Source organism: Suricata suricatta, chromosome 4, assembly GCF_006229205.1.
Source record: "Suricata suricatta isolate VVHF042 chromosome 4, meerkat_22Aug2017_6uvM2_HiC, whole genome shotgun sequence".
In the NCBI taxonomy this organism is placed as follows: Eukaryota; Metazoa; Chordata; class Mammalia; order Carnivora; family Herpestidae; genus Suricata; species Suricata suricatta.
This window is the reverse complement of record NC_043703.1, coordinates 17,471,396-17,489,896: the sequence shown is the minus strand read 5'-3', so window position 1 is coordinate 17,489,896 and position 18,501 is coordinate 17,471,396. Positions and strand designations below refer to the sequence as shown.

General features: G+C 35.0%; 1 protein-coding gene and 1 non-coding gene across 2 annotated transcripts in view; one reads left to right on the top strand and one right to left on the bottom strand.

Annotated features, from left to right (window-relative positions):
• The window catches only part of GPC5 (glypican 5), a 1,348,699-nt gene that overhangs the window by 552,692 nt on the left and 777,506 nt on the right, over window positions 1-18,501 (top strand). The gene's annotated exons all lie outside the window — the stretch shown is intronic.
• LOC115290945 lies at window positions 9,409-9,512 on the bottom strand. The gene has a single exon (XR_003908319.1). It is a non-coding gene; the product is annotated as a U6 spliceosomal RNA (small nuclear RNA).

Sequence of the window (18,501 nt, the reverse complement as noted above, 5' to 3'; positions counted from 1 at the left end):
TAAAAATTTTACTGCATAAGGCATAACTTGTTCTTTTTGGTTTATTGCATGGAAAATGCAAGATTGGTGAGCAGAATGCATAGGGCTCACAGGCGGGTGGTTTCTAAAACCAAGATCCAAGAGTGGTAGATTGACAAAGAAAGAGAAACAACACATGAGCATGTAAATTCAGAACATTAACCTTGTTAACCTTACCAGTTGAGGAAAGAGATATCAGATTCTCATCATTTCACCAATCAGATCTCTCCTATGAAGGAAGAAGCAAACGAATGATAGGGAGGAGCGAATAACTCCAGCCCTAACATTTATGGAGTCCTTCCAAGTTATTCTGCTGATTAGTCACATGGTTAGAAAATCCTTAGAAAATTCTTCAAAAATAAAGACGTTCTGCTCCCCAAGTATTTGCAAAAAAAAAAAAAAGTAGATTTAATTTAAACAGTTTTCATCATTGCAAAAGGAGAAAATGTGTAATAGTCTTAACCTTTGAGCAGCAAATAACAGCAAGCAGACTGCTGTCATTTTAATAACTGTATTTTTGCACTGATTTCATTAAATGCCTATAGGATGACCAATTAATGTTTTAAAATTTTTGATGTTTTTATAAAACAATGAGGAGTAATTTTCAAAGACACTTATGAGGTCTATTCTTATCTCATTACAGCAATGGAGTTAAGTGACTTTACATTTTTCTCCTTAGTGCAAAGAGAATTCAATTTTCAAGCCAGAACCCACAGTGATACCATAGATCCATTTTCATTTTCTTGCTTCCATTTAGTTTGGCTTGCTATGAACCCAGAACAAAGGGAAAGAAAACAAACCTATGCTAACGATTACATAGTTACAGAAAAATTAGTTCACATAATCCCAATATATCAGCAGAATGTATCACAAAAACAGCTCTGACTAAATCATCTTGGATTCAGTAGGACAGGTTGTTGATCATGAAAATGGACCAAGAATCTTAAAATAATGACAAATTTCTTCCTCGATTATAATTTTTTCTTATTCTTCTTGGCTTTCTCTTTACCCCTTATATAATGTTTCTCCTATTTGCGACCATAATCAGGAGAGCATTGTATCTTCCACATATTATGACACATGTTGTGATGACTTATTATTGTTATCCTTGTTGTTCTAATGACTTCCAACTTTTATAAAGCCACAAGGTCAATAAAGGGCTTGCTTTGGATATACAGATATTCTTCTCCAGTAGTTGTATTTTAAACCTTTTAAGCCATATTTTAATGAGTAGCTCTAGTTGCTAGTTAACATTTGCTCAGTAAACATTAAGGGATACCGTATTGTGATATCAAGTATTTTTTTTAAAACTTCTTCCTCAATATTGAACACAGTACTGCAACAATTTTTGAATCACAGAATTTTAAATCTACAATAGAACTTACTTATTTAAGTTTATGGGGGACAGGAAACGTAGACATAGAAAAGTTAGATTTGTCCAAGACCCTGAAGCCGGTTATGACAGTGATCATTAATATGGCCATAAGTCAAACTTTATGATAAATATCCTAAGTCACTCTGAATTTTAAATTAGAAATGCAGTGCCACCTTAGAAGGAAGCCTGTGATAGAATCCTACTTGAACCAAAGCTAGACATGAAAGAAGCTGATGCATGGTTCCTAACTACAGGTAAAAAAAAAAGATATAAAATTAGAGATATAAAGTTATGTATAAATTCACAGAACAAAGCCCAGTGAATTTGTATCTGTATCTATATCTTTCCATCTGCAAACTCACAAAGGGATTTTAAAACAAATGTCTAAAATGGTACTACTCTTTTCCTTCTGCTTTTATTTTTCATAGAAAATGAGAGTGATAGTTTTTTATGGATCATTAATTGAGATATAATTCAACTTATATCCTGGAAACATAGCTGAATATAGCAAAGACCTTAGGTAATGGGTAACATTATACCACAAAAGTGGGGACAAGGAGCCAGATGATTAATGTCCAGCCTTTGTTTCCTCACAGTATAATTGACATAAGAATAATTCATCTGACAGCATTCTTTTTGAATCAAAATAATATGTAATAATATTTTATTAGTAGTATATATAATCATGTATTATATATTCTGATTATATTCATAATAGTCCATTAAATGCTGTGTACATATTATTATGAGTAAGATATGTTATAAATGTGCTATTTGATTACATTAACTGTATATTCAAAAGTGAGACTTGACTAAACTGTAGTAAAGTCTTAGGTGTTTATAGAAACCTTTGGATACATCCCAACAGACACTCAAGAGGAATTAAAACAAATAGGCTGGAGGAAAGACAGTCAGTATGACAATATTAAAAGTCAACCAAGGGGGCAAAAAGGATCCTCACATGCTTGAATTGTCTACATGAATAAGTCTCAAGAAGGTCCGTGGATCCATTGCTAGTACATTTTGTATAAATTTTGTGTAACTAAGTTACTTAGCAGAGATGTGTTCTATACACTTTATTTTCTGATTTTTACAACAATATTTCATGATATTTCCCATGTTGACTTTTTAAAAAATGATTTTATCAATATGATATTTGCTTGAATAAGTGATTGAGATTTTTAAATGCAGTTTAATCAGGTATTTTCCTATATGTCAAGAAGCTCATAATAATTTTTTTTCTCAGTTTCACTGTTACATTTTCCAATGGTTTGGTGATATTGACAAAATAAATTACAGAGAGAACCCCACCATGAATTTCTGGGTCTTTAATTTTTTTCCTTAAAAAGAAAACAAAACGACACCATAATAATTGCCAGCATAATCTACACTTTCAATTGAAGTATAGTTCAGTTGAAATAGATTTCTTTCTATATGACTAAGATAAAGTTTCTTTTTTCTTCTCTTATCATGTCATATGAAAATAGCTATGCAAATTTTCAGCAAATTTCAAGAGAAGTTTTGGTATGGTCTGAAATATATAGGCCGCACAAAAAATGCATGGATGTGTGCCTCATCGATAATCATTTTGAGAGCAGCTAAAACAGCGCAGTGATTCTTACCTAAATTGAAGTGTACTTGGGATAATCCGATATAAATATATACCTAATATATAGCCAATGAAATATATCTATATATAACTCTTTTTCTATATCTATATACCTATTTTTTTCTATTAGTTTTATGGTCCAGGAAGCAACCCCCTCACTCCCCTACCCAAGTCATTTTCTGTTTGTGCAATGGTCTTTAATTTTCCTTTTAGCACTTATCATTACCTGACCTTATCATGTATGTTTAGTTTTTAAATTTTTTCTTAAATCCCCATAGTCTGGAACAGAGTCTAGCATTTAATATGCATTAAATGAATATTTGTTGAATAAATAAAGAGGAGGAGAGAGTAAACAAGCATTGCTTTAAAATCTGAGCTCCAAATAAAAAAGCCACGAAGGAGGCAGGAATTATCGGTATTTGGTTACCACTGAGCTCCTTTGCATAGTCTCATTTCCGCTTAGTGTTTCCTTGGGGAATTAAGTGTAATGATGTTTAATGCTTCCTGTATGAAAACGGGGTGGGAAGATAATCCAAAATGAGTTAAACTACTGATATAAAATAATATTTTGTAACATTTTTACCATTTATTGCCTCTGAAGACAATATTGAACATAAGGAAATAATTACAAATTTTGGTGCTAGATAAATCTAGATTGAAATCTTAATTAACTTAATTTTGTTGTTGACCAAAAATGTAGAGAAAGAGCAGATGACAGAAGTGAAGAGAAAAAGGAGTCTAAAAATGAGATTTTTTTTTTTAGCCAAAAAAATATGTCTGGAAGAATTTGAAAACAAATTCAGTGGTAGCTTGCATTTTTTATATGCTAATTGTCCCTGATAAGTTCTAAGTGGAAGGGAGAAAAAGCTGGCTGCGAAATTCTTCATGTCTTTAAAACTTGTCTTTCTGGAACATGGAAAATGATAGGAAAAAATTAAAAGGACTTTTAAATAATGAAATGAGTGAGAAAGAAACATGGGGCTTTGTTGCAGATAAGATTATAATAGGAAATGGGAAGCATGTGTTAATGTGTTTATAGTTGCAAGTTTGGTGATTTCTTAGTACAGGACAGAGTTCCTGTGTGTGATATTTACAGAGATGGTTTTAGGTACAAAGTATTTGAATTATAACAACAAGCGCAACCCTTTCTTTTGGTATGGGGAAAAGGTAATTTAGACTCTTTTTTCCAATGTTTATTTATGTTTGAGGGACAGAGCGTGAATGGGAGGGGCAGAGAGAGAGACACACACACAGAATCGGAAGCAGGCTCTAGGCTCCGAGCTGTGGGCACAGAGTCCAACGCGAGGCTCAAACTTACCGCCTGTGAGATCATGACCTGTGCCAATGTCAGAGGTTTAATCGACTGGGCCACCCAGGTGCCCTGGGAAAAGGCAATTTAAAGCCTAGATCTCTATTTAAAAAAAAAGGGAATAGTATATTTAGGCAACTTCAGATATTAATTATTGGAGAATGGCTTTAACAAACTGTTTTTATGGTGGGATCTACCTTAGGAGGAACGTAATAAAGACTCTTATTTTTTAAATTAATTAATTAATTAATTAATTAATTAAGAGGAAGAGAGAGAAGGAGAGAGAGAATCCCAAGCAGGCCCCACACCATCAGCACGAAGCCTGATGTGGGGCTAGAACTCACAAGCTGTGAGACCATGAGTAGGATGCTTATCCGATTGAGCCATCCAGGTACCTCAAGGCTCTTATTTTGATAAGCTACAAGAGGAAACTGAACATAGGAGAAAATACTGCACGTGTTGGAGTTTAACAGAGGCTACAAGACATCTCCCAAGAGGAAATTTGGTTAACTTTATTTAGTTTCATATTTTTAAAATACACTTGATTATAGAACTCATTTTTGTAGAAAACATTTTGGAAGATACTAACTTTTTAAGGAGCACAGTTTGGGAATTGGAACTATCATTATTAATAGCCCTTTATTGCAGTGATTCTCAAACTTTAAAATGCATATGAATCTCTTTGGAAGCTTGTTAGAATGCAGTTTCTGCTTCAGCATTTGTTGGAGGTGGGAATGAGATTTTCCGTTTCTAACCAAGTCCTGGTGATACCCAGGCTGCCCGTCTGGAGTCCACATTTCGAGCAGCTTGGGTCTGATACATCGTGGTTCTTTAGTTTCCACAGAGATTATCAAGACACAGAGAGATGTATTCTTTACCGTTAGTGGCTTCAGCCTCTTATGCTAATGAAGTGAAACAAATAGGATGGGAATCTTTTAGTTTCAGCCTTGATTAGCATCAAGATAGAGAGAAGGTAACACAGAAGATGGAGCCCCTCTCATGCAGAAATTAACAAAAAGAGCAAGTAAAAAGGTCTGTTCCACAGCTCCAAGACCACTGTTCTCCAGACCAGACATATGAAAAGGGAGATGTGGAGAGAGAAGGTTCCTGGTAGGGCTGGTTGAAGATTGCTGATGCTCCTGTTCAATTCCTTCTTTCAGTCTGACTCTATCTCTCTCTTTTGCTATTCTCTTGTTTGGTCCCTTCTTTCTTTTTCTTTGTTTTTTTTTTTTTTTTTTGAGATGTTATTCAGATTGTTATAATCTTATTTGTATAAAATAAGATTACACAGGCATATCTGGAAATATGTTCATATTATATTGCTATACATTAATCCATATGAATAAAGAAATTATATATTACTTTGATATTTGTTCATTGTGGTACAGAATGTTTTTAAGTTGTAGGTATTACTTCCAGAGGGGGAGCGAAGACGATGCGTATCTTAAAAACAAGAAATTATTTTGGATGTCTGTTTGTGTATGTGTGTATTCTCATTCAAGTGCTGAATAAATCCTGATTTTGTGCAGTCAGCAAAAACAAAAAATAAAGATACATAAGACTAAGACTTTTTTTTTTTCTTGGCAGAATTTTTTTTTAGTGCCTACAAATGGCAGAGCTTTTCTGCTTCTTTTCTCTTTGCAAGCCGATACTAGTATGTCTGTTCTGTCTGATTGCCCTTGGTGTTGGCACTAATTGATTGAGCCTTTCCTGTGAATCAGAAATCATGCTGGTATTTCATGTATATTAATTTACATTGACCTCGCCCTCCCCAATTTTTGCTGCAGGCATTTTTACCCCTATTGAGAGGAGTAGAATGAGGCTTGCAGCATGTTAGCAAGTCCAAGCCATACCTGGGTCATGTAGAGCAGTGAATCCAGACTTTGAACCCTGTGAGGGAACAGCCCTGGACTTGTAGCAGCTATGACAAAGGAGAGTATAAACATTTGATATCTGCAAGGAGTGTGCTTCATCCTCCAAGTGAAATGTAAATTTGGTGGGGATTTGTTCTCTATTTACAATGCGATTGCAAACATTATACCATAGTTCTTTCTTTGCCCATTATTTACAATAACTGCAATTTAATATCATCTCAAGAGGTAACATTAAACTATACAGAATCCCCAAGATTAAAGAAAAATATGCTTTGATTTTATTTCTAATTCTTTTTGGGGGATGAGAATTTGAACTATTCTTAGTTTTATGGGTAGCCTATATATGTTCATGGACATAAAATTAATTCCCTGTGTCTCAAGGGTAGCACAGACATAAAAAGGCCAATTACAATTTTATGAATAGGAAATATAAGATCTGGGGCTTCGATTTTCTCTATTGTTGCATTCTAAATAACAGTGCTATTTCTAGGGAATACTTACATCCTTTCTGACACAGAACAACTAGGAACTTTCATTAGAGAAAAATCAAAGCAGATGCAGTGTGAGTCCCCATCTAGTGCAAGTAATGTTAAAATAGATTCCAAACTGGTGTCTTGTTTTGATGAAAACTCAGAAGACAATTTGAAGACTGTTTGTCAGACTCTAGAGACCAAGGCACAGATGGAGTTCTGAATTAAGTGACTTTGTATTCTGAGATTTGAAATGAACTCTAGTCCCAATTGTATATTTCAATGATTGTGAACTAATTGGATGTGGTAATTGATTATTAAAGGATTTACATTCTTAAAATTGTAAGGTTCATAAATAGTAATTCAGACATTTATAACAAAATCCAAGATGTAAACTTTATCTTCATATTAATATATATAGACAGAATTGCATGAACCGTATTTGGGTTTGATTGGTCACAAAATACCCTGGGTTCATGAATTTTCCAGAAGGCCAAAGAAAGTTCCTTAAGATATCAAAAATAGAAATATTTTAACTAGTTTAATATGTAAAATAACAAAATTTAGTGCTTATTTACCTCTTGCACCAAGTGGTTTTGAATTGAATACTATTTAGACTTTTTTTGGTTGACCAAAATACATCCTGAATGCTAATTCATTCAACAAATGTTCATTTAATATCTATATAATACATATATACAATGTGCCAGAGTCTGTTCTTATTACATGGGCACAAAACACATGTCTCTGCCTTTGGGCGGAGACAAACAACCTACATAATAAGTACATGTATATGGGAAAGTGGTCTTTATTGGAGGCTAAAAACATGGAGGGTCAAGGAGGCTAGCGGTCTCACCATAGGGTGGTCAGGAGAGGCCTTCCTGAGCAGGGAGGATTTAAAGGAGTTAGCCATCTCAAGCAGAAGCAATTGCATAGGCTCTGAGGCAGGAGCATGTCAGGCTTGACAACGGCAAGCACACAGGTGTGGCTGCAGAGGGGACATTGTTAGGAGAGAGGGAGGATCTCTCTTGGTCATGATCTGGCATTTGTGAAACGTCCTCACTCACTTCTATGTAGAAGATGGAGGGAGGCATTGCGTTTTGCTAAAATGTGAATGTTTGTTTACTTTAAACTTCCTTCTTTTCTGTTCTCATGAATCCTGTAGTTATATGCAAGAATATTTACTAGCAATTGGGCAACCAGAAGGCTCAGGTCTTGTGGTGGGAGATTGAGGGCAGAGAGAGTCGGTAAGAGAGCGGAGCAAGACCACCAGGCTGCGCTTAATGTGTGCCGACATGGAGGCCACAAGCAAAGAGCGTCACACCCAGGTTGGACTTCGCACTGTAGAATCAGTTGACAATTTCTCCTTTCTTATGTGGCTTAACTCATAAGAGCGTCATGCACTTTGTCATTTCTCACTCATTCAACTTCTGCTTGTACAAATCACTGTGATAGCCAAACTGGCCGAATGCAGGCTGAAGTCCTACCCTGTGGCTGTGGTAGGGTAGACATCTCCATTTCCTTCCCACTTTGTTTTCATAAATGAACCAGTAATTAATGAGACATCTAGTAGATGGTACAACTGGTTCAAAGAGTTCTCGAGTCCCACACATTGATCGTCAAATAGGGAATGCTGAAATTAATGTATCCTTCTCACGTTTGATTCTTGTGGTTTAGCAGGTGCGTGTAAAACCAAAGATGAACTTAACTTTCTTTCCTATGCTAAAACAGCGTGACGCAAGTAAACTATATATTCTTAGATTTCTACCTGGACTGCTAATATACCTCTTTTGTATTCTAGAAGAACAAAGACCCTCTTACATTTCCTTGGTGATTATAGCTCCCTTTTTACAAAGCATTCTTTTTAAAATTACTATAGGAATAGCTGACATTTAAGTATCTTCATGTCTGAAGACTGTGTCAAGCACTGTACAAACACTGTGTCCCTTCACCTACATAGTGTCCCCATGGAGTGAGTGCTGCCAACACTCTCCTGCTTTTATAGGTCAGGAAAATAAGACCCCACAGTGTCCGTATGTTGCCCTAAGTCATGGCAGGTACGTGTCAATCTACAAATGGAGTCCACACTGCCAACTTTCTATGGTTTATTCTACATCCTCAGAAACGTCATCCTAAGAAGTTATAGGTTATAGGATCTGGGGAGCATCTGATATCCTCTGAACACCTTACCAAATGTGGATGAGGCGAGGCAGGCAAGGAGAAGCAGAGGAATGCTAAGAACAGGATTCCAGGCTGTGCCTTCTGCTTTTAACAAAACCATTTGGAGAATTGGAAACATAAGGTAGGGTAGGCAGGAACATACAAAAATGAGTTAACAAGTTTGACTTGATTCTGTAAACTGTAGAGAATTAAAAAGGCTTTCAGGAGGAAAGTGACCTTGCTCATTAGCATAAATTTAAAATTAATAATAATCAAGCTCTCATTCTAGTTAAGATGGGAAACAGAGCAGTGGCAGGCTGATGACACACTAGGCATTCATTATGTCAAGTGTAGAAATAGGTTCGCTGATGGCCAGTTTGTCCATGATAGAAGCTGATTAGCTTGCACATTTATGGCCATGCATATTTGTTCTTTCTCCTTTTCATTGTGATGTTGAATATATTTCCCATAAATGAAAATGAAAAAATGTTGACATGTGCAATTCACATTTTCCTTTCTTTTCTTTTCTCTTTTCTTTCCTTTTCTATTCTCTTCTTCTCCTTCTTCTTTCTTCTTTCTTTTTCTTCTTTTTTAAAAATACGGAACACCTCCTGAATTTGCATGGCATCCTTGCACAGGGCGCAGGCTGACCTTCCTGTATCTTTCCACATTGAGTGTAGTGCTGTGGAAGTGAGCACACACATTTTTCTTTTAATAGTAAGTTAATTCTAGAGATCTACAAAGAAATGCCTGCTTATATCCTCATTCCTTCCCCACGTTCTCTCATGCATACCAGTTAAGTTATTTAGGAGAATAGAGAGAGCATGCATGCACACACATCCCGCCTCACCCTGACAAACCAGAAGTTCCCAACTATCAGATGGGGAGAGAACCCTGAACTCACAAATTAGAAATGTCTTCCATCTCTTGGGGGAATCTCATTCAGTTAAGCATTTGACTATTGATATTGGCTCAGGTCATGATCTCACAGTTTGTGGGATGGAGCCCCGCATCCCCTAATTGGGATTCTCCCTCTCCCTGTCTCTCTTCCCCTCTCCAGCTTGCACTCTCAATCTCAAAATAAATAAATAAATGTTAAAAAAAAGAAATTTATTTCTATATCTTAGTGTATAGGTTAGAATAACATGTTATTTTTTCAGATTTGATTTATTTAAAATATATTTATATATAGATTAATTTATACATAGGTGTATTTATACATAGGTTATATTTAACTTATCATTGAATGTCTGTGTGTGTTTCTAAAATGTTAAAGTTGATTGAATAACATGCCCTGGAAGAGAATTATGTATTTTTGATAAATCTTTTTCAAAGCATATTTTACAGGCCTTCAGCCACCTTTATTACTTAAAAACCATACTTTCTAAATCCTAGATGACTTAGTTGGATAACATCAATGTAATTAACAAATTAACCATGCAAATTAGTTTTAAAATTTCTCTAATGATTCATTGCTTGTGAACTGTCATTTTAGGGAAATAATTATAGCTTCCGTTTTTAAAATTTTTGATAATTCACTAGCTTTCTATTGCCACTGTAACCAATTACTGCAGATGTAGTGGCTTAATGTACCATTACAGTTCTAAAGACCAGAAATCTGCACTAGGTCTTCTGAGACTAACATTAAAGGTTGTGTTCTTTCTGTAGTCGCTACAGAAGACTCTGTTCCAGACTTTTCCAGCTTCTAGAGGCGGCCTGTATTCTATCATCACAACTCCTCTGACTCTACCTTTTTTCCCTTACTTAGAAAGATCCATGGGATTACAGTGGGCCCACTAGATAATGCAGATTAATCTTCTCATTTCAAAATTCTCTTCTTTAAGTTTATTTATTATTTATTTATTTATTTATTTATTTATTTATTTATTTAGACAGAGGGAGAGGCAGGGGAGAGGCAGAGAGAGAGGAGGAGAGAGAGAGACAGAATCTCAGTGCAGGCTTCATGTCACGTACCCTGAGATCATGACCTGAGCCAAAATCAAGAGTTGAATGTCCGACTGATGGAGCCACCCAGGCATCCCCTCATTTCAGAACACTTAATGTAATCATATCTATACATTCCCTTTTACCACATAAGGTAACAACCTCACCATTTTAAGGATTGGAGTATGGAAATCTGTGGAAAGAAGGGAAGCTTTATTCTCTTTACCACAGTGGTGTTCTCTTTTTTATTTTTATCATTTGTAGCACAAACCTTTATCTGTAATTTTAGAAAAAATATTCTGCACCAAATATAATAAGTATTAATTTTCTTTCAATATATTTTATGTAACTTTATAACAGTATTTTTAATTTAAAAAGCTAGTGATTCTATGCCATGCAAATTAAATTTGAATGATGCATGAATTTTGAGTTTCTAATTTTAATTTGCTTGTTTCTTTATTCCATTATCATAGTTTATGTATGTTTTTAAGTCATAAAATATAGCAATTTAGTTACTTTACTTTTCTAAAATGATGACAGTGTTCTTGAGTTCATACCCTCTCCAACTCAGACAAGGAGGTATATTAATAGGTCAAATCTAATAAAACAGTTCCTAATTAACCTGATTAACCTGATTAACCTCAATTACCTAATATAAATTGATGCTTTTGCCAAGTTCCCTCTTGAGATCTCTTCCCAAGATTGATTAAAAGTTGACCACTGATTCTTTCCCATTTGGCCTTCTGAGGTGGGCAGTCCGTTGCCTCTTTCTTTGAACCTGAGCTGGCTCTGTGACGGGCTTTTTCAAATTGAATGGAATAGAAGGGATGCCAAGGGATTTTATGTCTAGGCATCAAGAGATTCATGGTTTCCATTACTCCCTTCTGGGACCACGCCCTCCATGTGACAAGTGAGTCTTGGTTAGGGTCCTTTGGGATGGCCAGAGTCATTGACCACATTGCTTTCAGCAGTTCACAGAGGATCTTTAGTTTTTTAATCTATAACTTTTATTATTTAGAGTAGTTTTAGGTTCACAGAAAAATTCAACAGGAAGTACAGAGAGTATTCATACACCCTCTGTCCCCCGACATGCACAACCTCCCCCACACTCAACATGTAACACCAGTAGCACATTTGTTAACAATTGATGAACGTTCATTGAAATGTCATTATCACCAAAATTCCGTAGTGATAGTTTAGCTTGAGTTTTCAGGTTTTCCTTCTTTCTTCACTGCAGGGATGGAAGCAAATGGTCAGGTCTTCTGTTACCCTGATTAGAAAACCCTGAACTCTGAGACTTTGCAATTTCTTGTGCTCTATCATGTTTTTCTAGTTACCTTGCCTCTCTTCTTTTTTGTTCATTATGAACCTTTTTTTAATTCTCTTCTCCTAAAATCTAATATTTTATGTAAGAACTCTTGACCTTTGGTGTATGTGGGTTTTTTTTACTGAACTGCATTCTACTCCTTAGTGTTCAGATTTAGGGAGCAACCATGCAGGGTTACTTACTATTTGGCTATAAATTCTCAGAATATGTTCATATTTATATCATCTTAAAATGCCTCAGATGAGAAGACCACAAAAGATAGTCTCAATAATGAGGTACATCTGGAGGGTAAATAAGATTCAAAGTCACTGTGGAAAGATCATCAATGCTATTATTACTTTGGCTAAAAAGAAGAAAATAAATATCAGTACAAATCAGGCTGCCCAAAGGCAAAAATTGTTTATAAGCTAAATACATATGTAAATTTTTTAATGTTTTGTTTATTTTTGAGAGAGAGAGAGAGAGAGAGAGAGAGAAAGAGAGAGAGAGAGAGAGAGAAACAGAATGAGCAGGGGAGAGTCAAAGAGAGAGGGAGACACAGAATCTGAAAACAGGATCCAGGCTCTGAGCTAGCTGTCAGCAATAGTATAGAGTTGAGATTTATGTCAGTGTTTAATAATTTTTATAATGACTATGTAGTTTTCATTTATAATGGTGTACTTTCATTTACGTAGCCTTAATGGATTATTAAGGTATATTTGTATTTTCATTGTTATAAATATATTTAGATGAACATTTTTAAACTATAGATTTGTTTTCTACTGAAGCATATGTAAAATATATTACCTTGGCTTTTAGACTCACTTTTTCATTGAGATATAAAGATTTATTTAAGTAAAACTGATAGAAGTTGCTCTATTTATAGATAGGATTTTTTCACATTGACCTTGAATTTCATTATTTTTTGGATTACATTATTCTAATATTATAAATACAATTGATGTAGGTATATAGTGAAAAGATAGATCAACAGATTAATAACTCAATAGACTGATAGATCAATTGATAGAAGAAAATAACTTTCATTTGAATTTTTAGGTCTAGTTTATATACCCAATTCAATCATCTACTGCTCCATCAAAGATGCCTGAAATAGTGAAATAAGAAAGAACTGACAGGTTTTATGTAAATGTAAATACGTGAATTATAGATTCAAAAGTAGTTATTGTAGTAATTGTAGATGCTCTTTGTGTTGAATCCAATTTATACTATCTTTAAAATTTGAAGTATGTATGTTTGAAGTATAATTTTAGTTACCCTAAAATTATTTCATTTCTTTATCCTCACATATAGTATAGAGAATGACAGTTCTCTTTAATCTGGTTCTCCATTGCTTTACTTTTTGCCACTTAAAAGAAAACTTAGAGAAAAACTAACATGATATTTTTCTAAAACCTCTTTAATTATAACTTAATTTAGCTTCTCATCAATAAAAGAAATGGTACAGAATTTTCAAAGCTCTTTTTGTTATTTCATAATACAGAAAAAGAAACACATATGTGAATAGGTTTCTTATATGGGTAGAGGGAGCCATCTAGGATGGCAGAGTTTTACAATTTTGTTATGCGTGAACAGAACTCACTGAACTTTGGATTTTAAAAAAAAGCATAATTATAAACAATGCTGGTCAAGTTGTTATCAATTTTAAAAGAACGAATACAAGTTGAGAATGGAAATTATTATAGAAAGAAGAAAAATCATTGCCTCCATGTACCTTAAATTGTCACCAACCCTACTTAATTATTTGGCAGATTTTAAAAATATTTAGGAAGTCAATCATGTGCAACTTATGATTGCAGCTATTCATAAGCAGTAGAAGCAAACTGCAAACTCTAGGTTAATTGGATTTAAATTCTAAGATATTGACCAGCCCTACTGCAAAGCATAAAGGGCACACCAGTTTCTTCCCAGGACTTACACCAGGGCTTGGAATATGGTAGGTTTGTAGAAGTCTCTCTCGGTAACAGGGCTGCTTTTCAGATAATGCAGAGCACTTTAGTCAATAGGAAAGGCAGAGCCTATTGCTTTGGAGATGTTATTTCTCTTGGAAATGGATGATAAATCACAATTATATAAACTGAGGGGAGACATAACAGATCTCTCAGCTGCACAATAATTATCATGGCAAGAAGAACCTATTGCATTCTCAAGATTAGAACTAACAAGTTTTTCAGAGTGTGCAATAAATCAGTTTTGAAAATGCCAAGTCAAATCAGGTGTGCTAAGGTATTAAGTAGTATTTGGTTTACAACAAAACCAGAAATTGAGTTATAGAATTTGCTTTAGACACTTCATTTGCAAAGTACATAAGAAATGCTAACAGGTATGGCATATTTGCATATGCAACAATTTTATGCGCCCACTGGAAAAAAATTCAAAGTGCAATGCAAAATAGTATGATTCCACTTTAAGGAAATGAAATCAACTGTTGAAATCAAGGTTTAAAGGTTAACAATCACTTCTGTAATGCATCATAATCTAGAAATTTTATTTTTTCTATATAATTAGATTAAAACATACTATTTAAGCAAAGCCATTCAATATACGCTGCTATAAACTAACTCTGTGACCAAAGAAGATTCACATCTTCTGGAGGAAGGGAACAGTTTTGTGTGTCAGCGAGAACTTCATTTTCTTCTGGTCTCAATTTTCTATAGCTATCCCTCAGGATCCATTACTAAAAGTGAAAACTGAGACAACAGGTTAAGACTTTGGACAGTCACCCACTTTTACTTCCTTTAACTTATTTATGTGTCATGTTGCATTCTATTTTAGTAAGGAGATAATTTCTTTCTAAGCAAACAAGCAAACAAACAATACTCTAGACTACAAGGTCTTTTTATTCCTAGTATCTCTTATATGTTCCTAGTATCTCTTCTATGTTCCCAGCCAGAATTTATTTATCATTATTTCTTAACATGTTTTCAAGTTTTAATATCAGTGAAACCATGTTTCCATCTTCATGCTTTAATTTTTTTCACCTTAGATGCTTTCTTATCTCTTAAAGATCAAGTAATGACATGAAAGAAACAAGGATAAGAGGATTAGGAAAGGAACAGTTATGTATGCATTTTTTATTTATTTATTGGGGCTTATAGTCTGACCATTCTGTAGGGCATTTTTGTTATTAATTAATAAGTGTCTGAATAGCTGATAATAAAGTGGTATATTTTTACTTTTATATAATGTACTTATATACCTTTTACGACCTGTTTATGGTACTAGATTACTAAATAATGTTTCAGCTCATTTGCATTAATTTAGTCCACACATGATTTTTGTATTTGGTTACTCATACATAACTCTATAAAATTTTTCAAACATTTATAAAAGTAAATCAGAATGTATCTTTTATGCGACGCTTTACTCTTAAGGGATGTTGTCATGTTTTAGTGTAGTAACAACCAAATATGGCTAATCCCACGAAGTAATTACTATAGAAAACTTCAATTATATTCAATGAAGTTGTTAGTATTTAAGACATCTTCCTTGAATTCTACATGTGTGTTTGCACATTATTTGAATGTCCAAATTGGTGGCAAATTTGTGGATGAGTTTGATTTTGTAAAATAGTAAACTCTCTAGTCCAGAGAACAATGTGGATTATCAAGATGCATATTAACCTACTTGTGAAGGAGTACCTCTACAGTTACTTAATGGTTTGTCATCTGATTCTGAAAGTGTGTTCCAAGGGGAATGAAAGCATTTCTTTTATTCTTTGTAGTTGAAGTACAGTAAAATGCACAGATTAAACATGTAATTTGGTGTGTTACAACAAAGCTAAATCTGCATACTCCACATCCCCCATCATTCATTCAGCAAACATTTATTGAACACCAAGTGTGAACCCCTGCCGGAGTCCAGCTCCAGCAGGTCCAAGGTTCTCCTAAAGGATGGACAGTGTCGGCGAGAGAGTGAGAGAGCCTTGGGCTTCATTCTGATCACCGGACAGGCACCCCTGCCAATCTGGCAGGTGTCTCTACCATTCTGGCAGGCATCTCTGCTCTGTCTGGTTCTCAAGCTTTATTTATGGCAAAAGGTACAAGGACCAGAAAGAACAGTAAATGATTTCTCATAGATAAGTTTTACAACTTTCCAAGACATGGGTTCTGCAGAAGTTACAATTCTAGTAGTAATGATTGTCATAAAAAACTTAGCTACAGGCACTCATGTTGTCATAGGTATTTTGTTTTACAAAACCTCAGGTCTAGCCTTAAGGAAGTGACCTTTACCAAGAGGCAAACAGCATTGTTTAGGAAAGGTCAGTTTTTTATGAGTGAGGGTCATTAGGCTGGTTATAGCTCTATGAGAAAATTCCCAGAAAAACAGGTTCTCAGGAGACATAATGCCTGCTCTCACAGTCCCAAAGATGATTGATACGTTTTATTGCAGTAGTGACTTTCACAAAGGCGGTCAGGCCCAGAAGGTAGTCAGTTATCAGTTAATTACTTAGGGGAAAGTTATATGTTGCATTAGGGTGTATCTAGTTTACTCATCTTTTCCCTGACCAGGTGCAATCATGGCTCAGGGACAGGGCAGGGGGATAGGCTGCTCCTGACGCTAATCAGCAAAGCACTCTGAGGTTTGGCGCCCAAGCAGAAGTGAAAAGTTTCTAGAGGGTAGATTTTGGGAGCTATCTGAGGGCAAGAAACCGTGCAAACTTGCTGTACCCTCACCAGGAGTTTTCATTCTACTGGTGAGTTCAGATAGCTCCCAACCAACCCCTAGTTGCAAGATACAGTTATGAGTCAGATCAAATTATTACCCAGACAAATGGGTTTGTCATTAAGTGAAAGAGCCTCTTTAATATAAATATTTACAGGAAGGAGAAATAGCAAGAAAGTAAATCACTTCTACTTGGGGAAACAGATTTGGAAAGACTGCCTATCAGACATGGTGCCCTGCCTCCATGTTACCACTTTATGAATGGGCATGGAAAGTGAGGTTTACTTAAAAAGGAGACACCAAATCTGCATAGTAACACAGGCCCCTGCAACCTGGGATCAAAAGCTCTTTCTTGAAATAAATTTTCTCAGTTGTTTCATGGGTAAATGTCATAGAACTTGTTCAGTGTCATCAGATTCACTATAATCCCCACAACAGTTGGGTTTACATCATTGTTGTTGTTGCCTATTTTATTTTTGAGAGAGAGAGCTCACATACATTGGGGCGATGGGGGGAGGGCTGCAGAGAGAGAGGACGGAGATCTGAAGCAAGCTCTGTGCTGACAGTAAGTAGAGAGCCCAATGGGAGGCCCCAATCTCAAGCTGTGATTATGACTGAGCTGAAGTCAGAGGCTTAACCAGCTGACCCACCCAGGAACCCCTACATCAGTGTTAATAATAACATTCTCATAAATTTTATTCCACAGTAACTTAAATTTCCATATTGAAGTTTTCATTTTTTTTTTAAATTTCAAATATCAAAGTTTGCTAGGTCCCATTAAAGAAAATGACAGAATTGTTGTCCAAATCAAATCAACTCGTTGCCTAAGGATAAAATTTAGAGTGAACCCTTCTAAGAAAAGATTTCATTTTTATTGATGAATGAAAGATGTCTTATTGTTCCTAACATGTTTAGGACTGAGAGAAAAATTATTGAGAAATAAACTGAGAGTTTTGAAAATTAATTGCAGCAAATTTAAAGTAAATAAGTTAGAAGAGCTTGGAGCTAAAATTGAAAGGTGGGTTCAAACAAAAGTACATGATTTTCTTTTGAGTTAATAGAATGAGCAGTTAAAAGAATTTTTGTTGACTAGAAAGCTAAAAACGGTAATGATATTAAGGAGTTTCAGATAACATAAATGTTAGCACAAAAAGTTTAATACATATGAATTCATGTAAGTTATTAATGAGAATGGTGCTCCTCAGAATTCTATGCATTAACAAATTGATCTAAACAAATAGTATCTACAGCTTATTATTTACCTGAAACTTATTAAAATTTTAATCATTTCAGAGCGACACTTTGGTTCAAAATTGATTTTTTTTAGGCACATAATTAAATGACCAAATTTTACTGAGAGCTGCCATTTTTAAATCAGGAAAATCATTCTTTAGCTCTGGTCTAAATTTAATAAAGATTCTTTGTCAGAATTTGATGGCTCAGACTTCAAATTACAGGGACACAGACATAGAAATGTCACAAACATACTTCAGCAGAACTGGAACCAAACAGCTCTATTTTACAACCATGAATGTTCACTGATGCCATTTTGCCATTTGTAATATGTTAAGCTATTAAGAGAAAATTCAATGGCTCGCAGGAGGTCATTTCTCACTCCGAATCGCGCTTTTCAACCATGACTGCACATTGGAGCCACCTGGGAGTTTTAAAAATTACCGAAGTCAGGGTTCCACCCCTAGAGTTTTTGGTGTAATTGGTCTGAGATGCAGCTGGACAGCAGGACTGCCAG